Raw genomic sequence first — 12829 nt, 5'->3', positions numbered from 1 at the left:
ACACAGAGACACACACACACACACACACACACACACACACACACATCCAGGTGTGTTTGAAGGTTTAAATCAGGTCCACAAACATGAAAGTGTAAAAATATGTTCTGATCATTTGACTTCGTACAAATATGATTCCACAGTTTTTGTAATTGAGATGAGTTATTATTGTTCATGAAGTCGATCATCAAAGATTGTTTCTCATTCTAGTTATTTCAGTTCATTTCCATCATCTGTATATAAAGAATCATGTTGTTGACACATTCTGAGTCTCAATACTTTAAAATAATGTTCTGCTGGTAAAGAACATAATAAATTATATGTATTTTGTTGCTCCACATGTTTTTTTTATTACCAATTGACTTGAATAAGTTCAGAGTTGTGAGGAACACCAATAATGTGCTTTGAATATTTCCTGTCTGATGAGTTTTCACACATTGTTCTCTTTTATATAAAATCACAGTGTGTGAATATAATATGTGTTGGACACGAGACGTCTCCTTTGTCCTTTGTCATGTGACCTGGAGGCTTGAAGTGTCCACATCAGCTGCTGAGCTCCAGGAGTGTCGGAGGGTCCTCACAGCTGATCTTCTGTCCTGTTGATGGTGGGTAGAGTTCAGGCAGGGGCGGTTCCTCATGTGGGCAATATGGGCAGCTGCCCAGGGCGGCATGAACGCCTGCAAACAAAAACCCAAAAACGCCACAGTAACCGGCTCTGGGCTTATCTCATCTCGGAGTGTCAGCACTTCTTTATAACATTAATGCAGGGACATCTGCACAACTACTATACAATAAGATGGGCCTTAAATAAAAATAATAATAATAATATTAAAGTTTAATTATTGTATTGTGATTGTTGGCAGATGTTTTATTTGTTTAAGAGTTTAAAAGAACATTTAAAATATATATAAATGTATTAGTTTATATTAAAGGACAAAGCCTCCTTCAATAAAAGTCACGTGACAGATTTCGGCCCAGGGCTGCCTGACTGTAAAACCTGTAAATCATCGACGCTTCGTTTGAAAGTCTGTTCTCTTAAAACACTTGTGTAAGATGAATAATAACCAACAATAAACACGCTTTATATTTTAGTATTCGCGTTTTAACCAGCTTGTTGTTTTGACCTGAACTCTTGTGATAAATCCGTTCAGGCAGCTGGTCGGGCAGCCTCACTTCCGGGTCCGGACATGATGCCCGGCGCAGCAGGAGCAGCTGATCTGTGAAGGTGAGAGCTGCTCGTTCATGTCCACACACACTCGTTTATTACTTTAATGAAGAGTGAAGTTTGATTTCTGCTGCTCAGCGGTTTAAAAAGACGACAGACGAGCCCGACAGTTAGCAGCTAACAGCCTGTTAGCAGCTAACAGCCTGTTAGCAGCTAACAGCCTGTTAGCTGCTAACAGCCTTGTTAGCAGCTGTTAGCATCACGTCGCTGCTAGCCCTGCTAGCTCACCGTTAGCAGGTTAGATAACTGTCTGTCTGCTGTTATTTAACTTGACTGTTCAGATCAACGTGTTCCTCCTTGTGTTGTACTTTAGTGGAGCATGTAGCTGAGCAGCAACAGGTTGTATTGTAACAACAGGTCAGTTGTTATCGGTGTTTCTGTGACTGACTGCTGATGAAGTAGATGAATTAAAATGTACTCTGGCTCTGATCTGTGTTCTCTGTGTCCACAAGACATCTGATGACAGAGTAACCGCTGACCAGCAGATTAAAGTTATCAATAAGATGAAGTGAAAGTATTAAGTGGCAGAAAATGATAGTACTGAAGCAAAGTACCTCACAGGTATACATGAGTACAGTACTTGAGTTAGTGTTTTGCAGTCGTTCACAGGTTATTCTCAAGTTTGAAGGTCTTTATTTTTCCTGTCCACGTGTATCAGGTCCAGTCATCAGTTACTAATGATCTGTGTCAGTACCTGTCAGTACCTGTCAGTACCTGTCAGTGAGGCACACCTGGCTCTAACTGTAAATCCTCCGTCATGAAGGTTTAAAAGTTCAGTTGGTGCTGCTGTCGTATCACACAGAGAGCTGTGTCCGTTTATTCAGTTTAATCTCAGTTATTTAAAGAGGTGGACAACATAATGATTTAAAGGGACGCGTTTAAAGGAGCAGTCTGTAGTTAATAAGTCAGAAGTTTAATATTTACAATATTAATGAGGTAATAACGCACACTGTTTTCATCAGTGAATAAACAAGCTGCTCTCAGAGGAAACGCTGTTTGAAGCTAGGAAGGTGGCAGGGTCCGCCACATAGAAACACAGTGAAACAGTATAAATGGTGTTGTCCTTTAAGGTCAGTCTGTTTATTCGGTTTATTCAGTCATGAAAACAAAGATAGTTTGTTTATTTAGTTTGTTTATCAGCCAATGAGGATCTTTCTCTGCTCATTAACATTTCTTCAACTAAACTACAGACTGCTCCTTTAATCTACAGACTGCTCCTTTAATCTACAGAACGTAGAGAAACATTTCTGGACCACAAGGTGACCTCTGCACGTTGTTCTGTTTGTCCGACCTTCAGTCTAAAGAGTCAAAGATATTCAGTTTGTGATCAAACCAAACAGAGCAAAGCAGCAGATTCTCATATCAGAGGAGCTTTATTCAGCCTTAAAACAGAATCATTCAAAAAACGGATTTATTGTTTTGATTATTTCAGTAATCGTTTCAGCTCTGATTAACCATTTTTGGGTGGATGCTAATATTCATAAAAAGGATTTTTAAAATATGTTGATATTATTTTATCAGCTGATCTAAACACATTTATAGGGAAAAGAATGTGTAAGTCATCTCCTCTGGTTTGTCATTATATCTTTTGGACCTTTTAAAATGTATTTCTTCTTTGAAGTATGATGCAGCGCTCTCAGGTTTATTACTCTCAGTGTATTCGGGTTTAATGACACCAACAGAATCACGTTTCTGTTCCACATCACATCACGTTCATCCTCGTCTGTGTTTCACCAGCTCGGTCCTGGTCAGTCATGGGCCTTCGGGAGTTCTGGAAGAGCTACAAGGTGTTGATTGTGATGGGAACGAGTCTGGGGCTGATCCACTGGGGCTGGTACAATCTGAAGGCGAACCCGCTGCTGCGTAAAGACCGAGACGAGTTCATCCCGGAGCCCGGCATCGTCGCCTTCGTTGCACCTCCTGCTGCTGCTGCCAAGAGCCAGTAACTCTCACTGAGGTATGAAGCCTGCAGCACCTGCAGGTCTGGACTCTAACAGGCTGAGCTCCGCTGCAGTTCCTCTTCTGTCCACTAGATGTTGCTCTAAGACAACTCTTCCTGTACTGAGGCAAATGCAAACTTCATTCTGTAAACAAACAGTCAGTGCAGGATTTACACAACCAGTTTAAAGTGGAAACGGCCCCCATGATGGACAAATATGATAACATACATGTGCAGCAGTAAAAAGCTAATGCTAGGCTACAAACAGACGACATCACGGTCACATGACTCAAACGTCTCCACCACTGAGCGTCTTACTGCACAATTACTATCCAGGTTTCTATAAACTGATCAATGTACAAGTTGTAAAGTCAGAGTGAGAACAGTGTGTAACTAAAGTGGGCCTGTAAAGACGGACTAGTGAGGAGACGAGTCTCCGTGTTCGCTGTGAGGACGTTTAATGTCCCCGACAACCTCTGTAGCCTCATTCAGACACTTGTTAGCAACCGCTAACCGTTTTTAACACATGAAGAGCTTTATAATTAAACTGTGGACATTTAATGATGAGTTTATGTGTTCAGCCTGTAACACACCTTATTTCACACATTTAACTGAAAACACATTAAACAGACTCTGAGACGAGGGGACAGGACGCGCTAACATGCTAACATGCTAACTGATTTCTGGGTTTTAGGACTCTTTGATACTGGACCTTTAAGCTCGGGCCCTGAAATTATTCTCGAAATATTCGTAGAAAACCTCTGAACATCCTGACAGCAACTGCAAATGCTCTGAGAAAACATGAATTCAGCCTGTATGATAAAGTGTCTGTGTGTGTCCCCTGCAGCCGGGTCAGGATGAAGCCTCAGAGCTGGATCAGGAGGAACTGGCTGTGGGCGGCCGGCGGGGCGTTCGTCACCATCCACCTGACCACCTGGCTGATGCAGAGAGCCATAAAGAGCTCCGTGCGCTCTGAGGCGGCGCTCAAACAGAAACCTGCAGAGGAAAGACTGGACTGACGGTTGTTCACCGTGTGGTTGAAGGACAGAACCGCAGAGGAGGACTGAGACCAGCACTCACTGATGAACTCACTGATCCACTGTGTCCACATGATTAAACTGCGGTGACGAAGCTGCTCTGTCGGACAGTTTGTGTTTTGATCCTGTTTGATTTGATGGTCGGGTGATGGTTGAGTTGTGATTTTAAATCAATCGACAAACCAGCTTGAACTTTTTAAAAGGGTCCAACTGTCGGGGAGTGAAGCTGCTTCCAGAAACTGCTCGAATAAACAATGTGTGGACATTAAAGTGTTTACTGCATTAAAACAGAAATATATTGATGACGCTGTGGCTTTTACTCCAAAATGTGAACTTGTTGTTTTTAGACAGTTGGAGTCCAGGCAGGTCAGAACCAACGCTGAGTTTATCTACCAACAAGTACCGTGTGTATGTAAGTTGTTAGTCGATGAATCGTGTTCGGACCCAAAACAACCATCAGTGAGCGGGACAGTATGAAGGTGAAGTTATAAGCCAGTTTCAGATTTCTAAACAAACTATAAAACCTTATTTCTCTGCTCTGCTTCTGTAGCTCTCTGGTTCTTAGCGGCTTCCAGGAGGATTATTTAATCGACTTGTTATTCCAGAGCTTCTGCAGCTTTACCTCAGTGATCAGAGCTCAACATGTGGGGGAAAAGCTTCAGTCACCTCTTGACCTTTTGAACTGACTTTCCTCTCTTAAAGGAGGTGTGACATCAGCAGCAGCCATGAAATACACCTTCACTGTTAAAGGAACAGTTCACCCCAAAAAACCCCCCAATAAAATTAAGTCATCTTTTTTGCCCCACATGCTGATGGAAAGTCACAAAACGTTTCTCGAGCTTCACAGCAAGATTGATTTGTAAAGACGTTCTTTACACTGTTGAGGGTTAAATCTGGTCTCCTCAGATCAGGTGATCTGTGATCACAGCAGACGAGCTGTCTGGAGACATCTGATGTGTTTTTGGTTGTTTTTCCAGGTTTAAAAGTCTCCAGCTGCTTCAGTTGTTTAGAAGAATCCTCAAAAAAAGAATCCATGCTCCTTACATGTGCAGAACTTGCCTTAGAAACATCATGTTTTTATGTTTTCTTCAGTATCACAGTAACCCAGTGACAGCTGTCTGTACATACATGCTGCTAACAGGAAGTGCTAACAGCTAATTCTGCTAAGTTTTTAATGACGTCCTGGAGTTTGGTTGGTTTCTTTTTTTGTGTTTTTTCGTTTTTAAATCATCTCCAGCTGCTTCAGGTGTTCAGCAGAACGCTGCAACTCTGTTTCACTGTGAAGCTCCAGAAATGTTCTGTGGACTACAAGACTTTATTTAACTTTTAGGGTGAACTGTTCCTTTAACGACTAATAAAGCAGTGTGTGAACACATCACAGCCTCAGTTTTTAGTCCGTGTGCGGTCTCATCTGAGGAGGTTCAGGTCCATTAGCGGGTCCAGACCCTGAACTGTTGGACTGAGGGAGTCCTCGTCAGGCTGCAGGGCTTGTGTTTGGATCCGGATCTTCCCTCCTGTAACCTGATCTGTAGAAAACAAAGTTACACGCTGAATTTCATGGGAGTATTTTTAAGATGGAAAATGTTTCCCATTCCTCTGTGATGAGCTACGGCCCGGTTGTTTCAGCTGTTCCCCTTCAGCCAAGTCCATCAGAACCCTCAGAAGAAGCTTTCGTACGACGATGAACCTGAACAGCTTCATTTCCTCACACTGCAGGTGGAGAGCGTGAAACAAAACTAACATATCAGCATGAAACTGCTGATATGTTAGCTGATTTCTGACATCAAGACAAGTTTTCTGAAATGTGCAAATGAAGCATTATTGTGTGAAATACAGACTGAAAGCATCAACAGGAATGTGAACGCTGGATGAAGTCAGGTTCAGACTTGTTTCATGTTGTTCACATGTCGGAGTCAAAGGTTTTTACAGAGGGACATCGCTGCATACATCAGAAACACTGTCAACAGACATAAAATAGGGCGGAGGCTTCGAATGATATGTGAACAACGCCCTCCGTAAAAACCTTCAGAATATAAAGACGAATACGAACTGCAGTTTGGTTTCTGCTCAGTCTGAGAACAAACGAGTTGTGGATTATCTAATTCAGATGTTTAGACACAAAATGCAGATGATAAAACATGTAACTGACAGATATCACAGTGGAAACATCCCCAAAGTCAGGCTCAGTCATCATCTCCTCCTGATGATATAAAGTCAGGCTCAGTCATCATCTCCTCCTGATGATATAAAGTCAGGCTCAGTCATCATCTCCTCCTGATGATATAAAGTCAGGCTCAGTCATCGTCTCCTCCTGATGATATAAAGTCAGGCTCAGTCATCATCTCCTCCTGATGATATAAAGTCAGGCTCAGCCATCGTCTCCTCCTGATGATATAAAGTCAGGCTCAGTCATCGTCTCCTCCTGATGATATAAAGTCAGGCTCAGTCATCATCTCCTCCTGATGATATAAAGTCAGGCTCAGCCATCATCTCCTCCTGATGATATAAAGTCAGGCTCAGCCATCGTCTCCTCCTGATGATATAAAGTCAGGCTCAGTCATCTCCTCCTGATGATATAAAGTCAGGCTCAGCCATCGTCTCCTCCTGATGATATAAAGTCAGGCTCAGCCATCGTCTCCTCCTGATGATATAAAGTCAGGAGAAGTCTCGTAGTCCACAGAACATTTCTGGAGCTTCACAGTAAAACCGAGTTGCAGCGTTCTGCTGAACAACTAAAGTAAAACAGAAAAAAAACAACCAAGAAAAGGAGGAAAAAAGCTCCAAAACTACATTAAAACTTTGCAGAATCAGCTGTTAGCACTTCCTGTTAGCAGTGAACCTGTGGATGTACAGACGACTATCACTGGATCACTGTGATCCTGAAGCAAACTTAAAACATGATGTTTCTAAGGCAAGTTCTGCACATGTAAGGAGCGTCTTTGTTGAGGATTTCTAATTTGATTTATTTATCATCATCTCCTCCCTCCATGCTGATGAAAGTCAGGTGAAGTAAAACATTTCTGGAGCTTCACAGTAAAACAGAGTTGCATCATTCTGCTAAACAGCTGACGCAGCTGGAGATGATTTAAAACGGAGAAACAACCAAAGAAAGGTGCAGTACCACTCGTGACCACAAGGTGCAACAAGAAATGACTCCATGACTTTCCCTGCAGCACCACCTTCACATCAAACTTTACATTTTTAGCACAAATACTCGTTTGTCTCCAGGAATAACTGAAAAATCTGCAAAGAGCTTCCACATTGTGAGGTGTAATGGACATTACAGCCTACAGAGGGCGCCACCGGTACAACACCAGCAGCTCTTTGAGGTCGCGATGATAATTGTAAAGAAAACCAAAGCATCAGACTAATGTTAAAGAACCTTAATAATAATCCATAAAAACAAAATCTCAAGGTCGTCAATGAAGTTTGGACCTTTTCACAGGACAAATTAAAAGTTTGCCCTGTTGGTGGCGCTAGAGAGAAGTCAGGATCACCAAGATCAGTAGGGTTTAACCTGTGGGGACCATGAATGTCTGACGATGCAGCGTTGGACCGACCGGTCGTCCTCGCAGCTCAAACAGCCGGACGTGTTTTACAAGAGAAGCAGTTTTGCAGTTATTAAAACTTTTCCTCCGGATCAATAACTTTAACGACGTTACAGAATCAGTGTTCTGGTTGCTTCGGCCGTTTCTGCTGAATCACAGATCGATGTCTCATTATCATCCAGAGAGACGATTAGAGTCATTGATCGTCCTCACGCCTGCAGACTGTTCATGAATCTCCCCGTGTGAGTGTAATGTGGCTCATTATCTCTGTGAGGCGCTGATGATTAATGATCTCTGGTATTCAGCCCAGACTTCACTGTGCAAACTTCACTCTTCTCTCCGGGTCGTTGACATCGTAAAACACATTTAACATCAGATACTTTTATGGCTGACTTTCACCTTTAGTCATTAAGAACAACGGACAGTAAATGTCTCATATGTTTGAATATTCCTGATTTAACACTAAGCCCTTGAACGCACCACAGGGAGGAGGGCCCTGCAGTTCCACACCTGTCCACCAGGAGCCCTCAGTGAGCGTCAGGCCTCTGCTCATCCTCCTCAGTGACCTTTCACCTCCCTGCACAGCTGCGTGATATCAGCCCTGTGGCACCGACAGCACCATGTTCCCTCCGTCTGCCTTCTGTGAGTAACAGTTTCATCTCTCATCCATCGACTGCTGCTGGAAACTTCAAACTGATCTGCAGGTCAACATGTCAAACACTTCCTGCTTCCTGCTTCTGGGAACAAAACACAACATTTAAAGATCAGTGCGCACAGAACAGGGAAGAAAACAAATCAACATGATTCACGTGTATATTTTTCAAACAGCCCAGAGACAGGAATGAATATTGTCTTTGAACAAGGTGAGCAGGTTTCTGTAAAAATATTCATATTTAAGCACTATGTAGTGTTGTTGAAGAATGTTAATGAGCAGAGAAAGATCCTCATTGGCTGATAAACAAACTAAATAAACAGTGACCTTAAAGGACAACACCATTTATACTGTTTTACTGTGTTTCTATGTGGCGGACCCTGCCACCTGTCTAGCTTCAGACAGTGTTTCCTCTGAGAGCAGCTTGTTTATTCACTGATGGAGACAGTTTGTATTTTTACCTCATTAATATTATTAAACTTCTGAGTTTGAGGTTCTTCGTTCCTCACCAGGAGCTTCTCTCAGTATCAGGACGCTTCATGAAAACAGCCTCAGACACATTTTCACTGATTTGATGGAGATCTGCTGCAGATGCGGAGCTGCTGTTACTGTCAGGATGTGAATACTTCCTCCACCGCTGGCTCTGATGGGGCTCAGGTGGTGTTATTATCACCATCAGCAGCATTTTTATTAATATAATGTAACAACCAGCTGTCACAGGAACTCCTCCTCTCTCTTCACAAGCACTAAATATTTTGTTCCTACGCCTGCAGATCCTCAGCCACCTGCTGACATCTCCACCTGCAGACAGCTCCACCTGCAGACAGCTCCACCTGCTGACAGCTCCACCTGCAGACATCTCCACCTGCTGACATCTCCACCTGTTGACAGCTCCACCTGCTGACATCTCCACCTGCAGACAGCTCCACCTGCTGACATCTCCACCTGCTGACAGCTCCACCTGCACACAGCTCCACCTGCTGACATCTCCACCTGCAGACAGCTCCACCTGCTGACATCTCCACCTGCTGACAGCTCCACCTGCTGACATCTCCACCTGCAGACAGCTCCACCTGCTGACATCTCCACCTGCTGACATCTCCACCTGCTGACAGCTCCACCTGCTGACATCTCCACCTGCAGACAGCTCCACCTGCTGACATCTCCACCTGCTGACATCTCCACCTGCTGACAGCTCCACCTGCACACAGCTCCACCTGCTGACATCTCCACCTGCTGACATCTCCACCTGCAGACAGCTCCACCTGCTGACATCTCCACCTGCAGACAGCTCCACCTGCTGACAGCTCCACCTGCACACAGCTCCACCTGCTGACATCTCCACCTGCACACATCTCCACCTGCTGACAGCTCCACCTGCTGACAGCTCCACCTGCAGACAGCTCCACCTGCTGACAGCTCCACCTGCAGACAGCTCCACCTGCAGATCGAGCCGACTGCTTCTCTGTTTCAGCTGATGAGGTAAGAACAGAGTCAGACGACTGAATGAAATCAAAAACAGTTTCATGTTTCTGAAACAAAGAGACAGAAGCTGTCAGCAGCATCTGTCTAAGACGCAAACATTTTTCATCTGACTTGAGTGAACACAGTCGAGCGTCTCGGTACCTCGATTAGCAAAATGTATCATTGTTATTATTGCGCGTTGTGTTTCGTCAAAGTCAACTTTAGTGTCAGTTCTGCCAAATGTACAGGACACAGAGGATCCAGACGTGGTTCCCTCAGCACAGCGTGAAAAGAAGCAATGAAAGCAGATCATGGTGAGCAGAATCAGTAAAAGAGGAAACTCACCACTGAAGTCACAACGGCTCAACAATGAATTTATTACAAAATCAAATCCGATTTCTTTCTTATAGTCACTGACATTTTATTGGATGACTTAAAGTATTTAAATACGCACTGTAACCAGTCAGCGCCGGTTCTGTCTCTGTCTGTGGACCAGATCAATCAGCGCATTAATCAAATGAATAGTTTTAAATCGCAGCTCTAAAGTTTGAGTATTCATGCAGACTGGACCTGAACATGTTCAGAAGAGCGTTTTAAAATCTGTCGGAGAAGTTTTCAGCTTCATGTTGAAACATCTCAGTGTTCAAATATTCATTTAGTATTCATAATTTCTGAGGAAAGAACAAGAACAAAGAGATTTTTAAAGGGCTGTTGATTGTAGAACAGACTTTCTGTTTCTGAGTTAATAACCAGACGTTCCTCCTGATCGACTTCAGACCAGCAGCAGTAATTAGCCCCACATCTCTGAGAGGAGACGCTGTAAACATCGCAGCTGTTCACCACTTTAATTTGATATTGATCAGCTGAAGGAGGGTTTGTTTGTTTCGGTCAGGAGGACACGCAGCTGAGTAATGAGCAGTCCTCTCCTCCTCCTCCTCTTCTTCCTACTTTTCCTTCTTGCTGCAGCTTTTTTCAGTCTCCGTGGTTACATGAGGCAGACTCTAACATGTCGGTATAATTTATATTTCTGCCGGAGGTTAGGGTTCGATTACACGCACATTTTAGGTTTGTGAAAGTTAAAGCTCGATGTCCTCGACGCTGAGAGGGCGATGAGACCACAGATGATAAGATGACCTCGACCTGCCTGTGTTTGATTCACAGTCCACAAAACATCTCTAGCTTCACAGTATAACAGAGTTGCAGCATTCAACTGAAGCAGCGGGAGATGATTTAAACATCAGATGTCTCCATACAGCTCGCCTGCTGATCACAAACTGATCTGAAGAGGTAAAATGTAGAAAGAGGACGAACAACAATTTAATGAGACGTGTCTGTTGTTCACGCTCTTTATTGTGATATTGTGAGGTGTTTTCTCACATGAGGTAGTGAACATGGTTGGTGAGGACAGTAGTCTCAGTGCACTGAGCCGAAGAACATGTGAGCGACACTCATCCTGCAGCCAACGCAGCCATCAGCAACCTTTTACTATCAAAGGAGCCAAATAAAATCTGTCTGGAGCCACAAAACATATAAGTGTCTTTTCCCTCTCAATGACGACATATATTAGCCTACAATAGATGGAAATACAGCAGAAATACAGAACTATATATGCAGACCTACTTAAGTTCCCCGTGTTTGTGAAAATGTACAGAATAATAGCCTCGTGGGCGGCTGTAGCTCAGGAGGCAGAGCGGGTCGTACAGTGATTGGAGGGTCTCCAGCTAAATTGCTCCTGATGAGCAACAGTTGGCAGCTATCAGTGTGTGAAGTGTTATAAAGTGCTATGAGGGGTCAGTAGGAGTCCATTTACCAATACTAATATATAAAAAGTCAGTCTCAGTTAATCCTTCTGATTTTTTATCCTCAGCCACAAACAGCAGTCGACCCTCAGGCTGGAGCATAAAACACAACATCAGATCAGGATCATTCAGTTAATCACAGCTGGTAGAACAGATGCAGCTCTGTGTGTGGGCTTCGTATTTCCACTGTCGGAGGATGTAAGAGTCACTGCAGGCCTGAAACAGCGATAATGATAAAAACAATGAACATTTTTCATTTCTATGTCAAATGTCAAAGCCACAAGGAGCCAATGCAGAGGGACAGAAGAGCTGCAGGTTGCTAACGTTAGCACAAAGCACACAGCAACAGCTGTAGTAAGTCACTGATTCTGTTGAAATGAATCAGGCACCAGTGATTTAGATTTGTTGTAGTCGTTTCACAAAGTTTCAGTTGCTCCTCACTCGACAACTGTCTGTAAGTAACTGTGTGGTGACGTTGCTGTTACTAGTGACGAAGTTGCTCTGGAAAACACATTATTTGTGATTAAAATAATGGTTGTCTGTCGGTGTGTAATGTATTAATGGCCCTCACAGATGTGTGATTTAAGTGCTCTGATGGGAGCTCGACTCAGTTTGGCTCCCACGTAACTGGAACCTCAGTCCTCAGGTGCACTGTGACAGAGGAGTGTGGCCTTCAGGTGCCTGTAAATCTTATTGATTGTGGCTGTTAGTCTTTCCTGAGAAGGTTAAAGGTCCAGTCTCTAAGGTAGTTGATGTTTAAGTTTCATTCCCAACTTGTCAAGTACTGATGCGTTCTCCCAACCCACAGCGTCAGTGTTTAAGAGTTGGTAATGAGAGTCAACAATCAGCTGTCCTACAAATTGGACCTTTGATGTTTATGTGGACCCTTTTTGTTGATGTGTTGTAGACGATGCTCAGGTTGCAGAAGACGCTCAGGTTGTAGATGATGAGCAGGTTGCAGAAGACGCTCAGGTTGTTGAGGACACTCAGGTTGCAGAAGACGCTCAGGTTATAGACGATGAGCAGGTTGTAGAAGACGCTCAGGTTGTAGACGAACAGGTTGTTGTACAGACTGACCTGCTGCCTTGCCGGTTGTGATGGACCACCCTGCTAACAGCCCGACCTCGTGTTGAGCTCCTAACACTGATTTCCATTTTCTGACTTTGAT

The 12829-nt window shown here is 43.6% G+C and overlaps 1 protein-coding gene and 1 long non-coding RNA gene across 2 annotated transcripts in view; one reads left to right on the top strand and one right to left on the bottom strand.

Moving 5' to 3' along the window:
* Positions 1 to 12829, bottom strand: part of LOC311271323 (uncharacterized protein) — a 207725-nt gene that overhangs the window by 130061 nt on the left and 64835 nt on the right. The window lies entirely within an intron of this gene.
* LOC311266089 lies at positions 585 to 4503 on the top strand. The gene is made up of 4 exons (XR_014623656.1): positions 585 to 602; positions 1149 to 1222; positions 2960 to 3179; positions 4009 to 4503. It is a non-coding gene; the product is annotated as an uncharacterized lncRNA (long non-coding RNA).

Source organism: Pagrus pagrus (genome assembly GCF_965226575.1).
Source record: "Pagrus pagrus genome assembly, chromosome: 2".
Taxonomy (NCBI): Eukaryota; Metazoa; Chordata; class Actinopteri; order Spariformes; family Sparidae; genus Pagrus; species Pagrus pagrus.
This window is presented reverse-complemented; position numbering and strand designations above follow the sequence as displayed.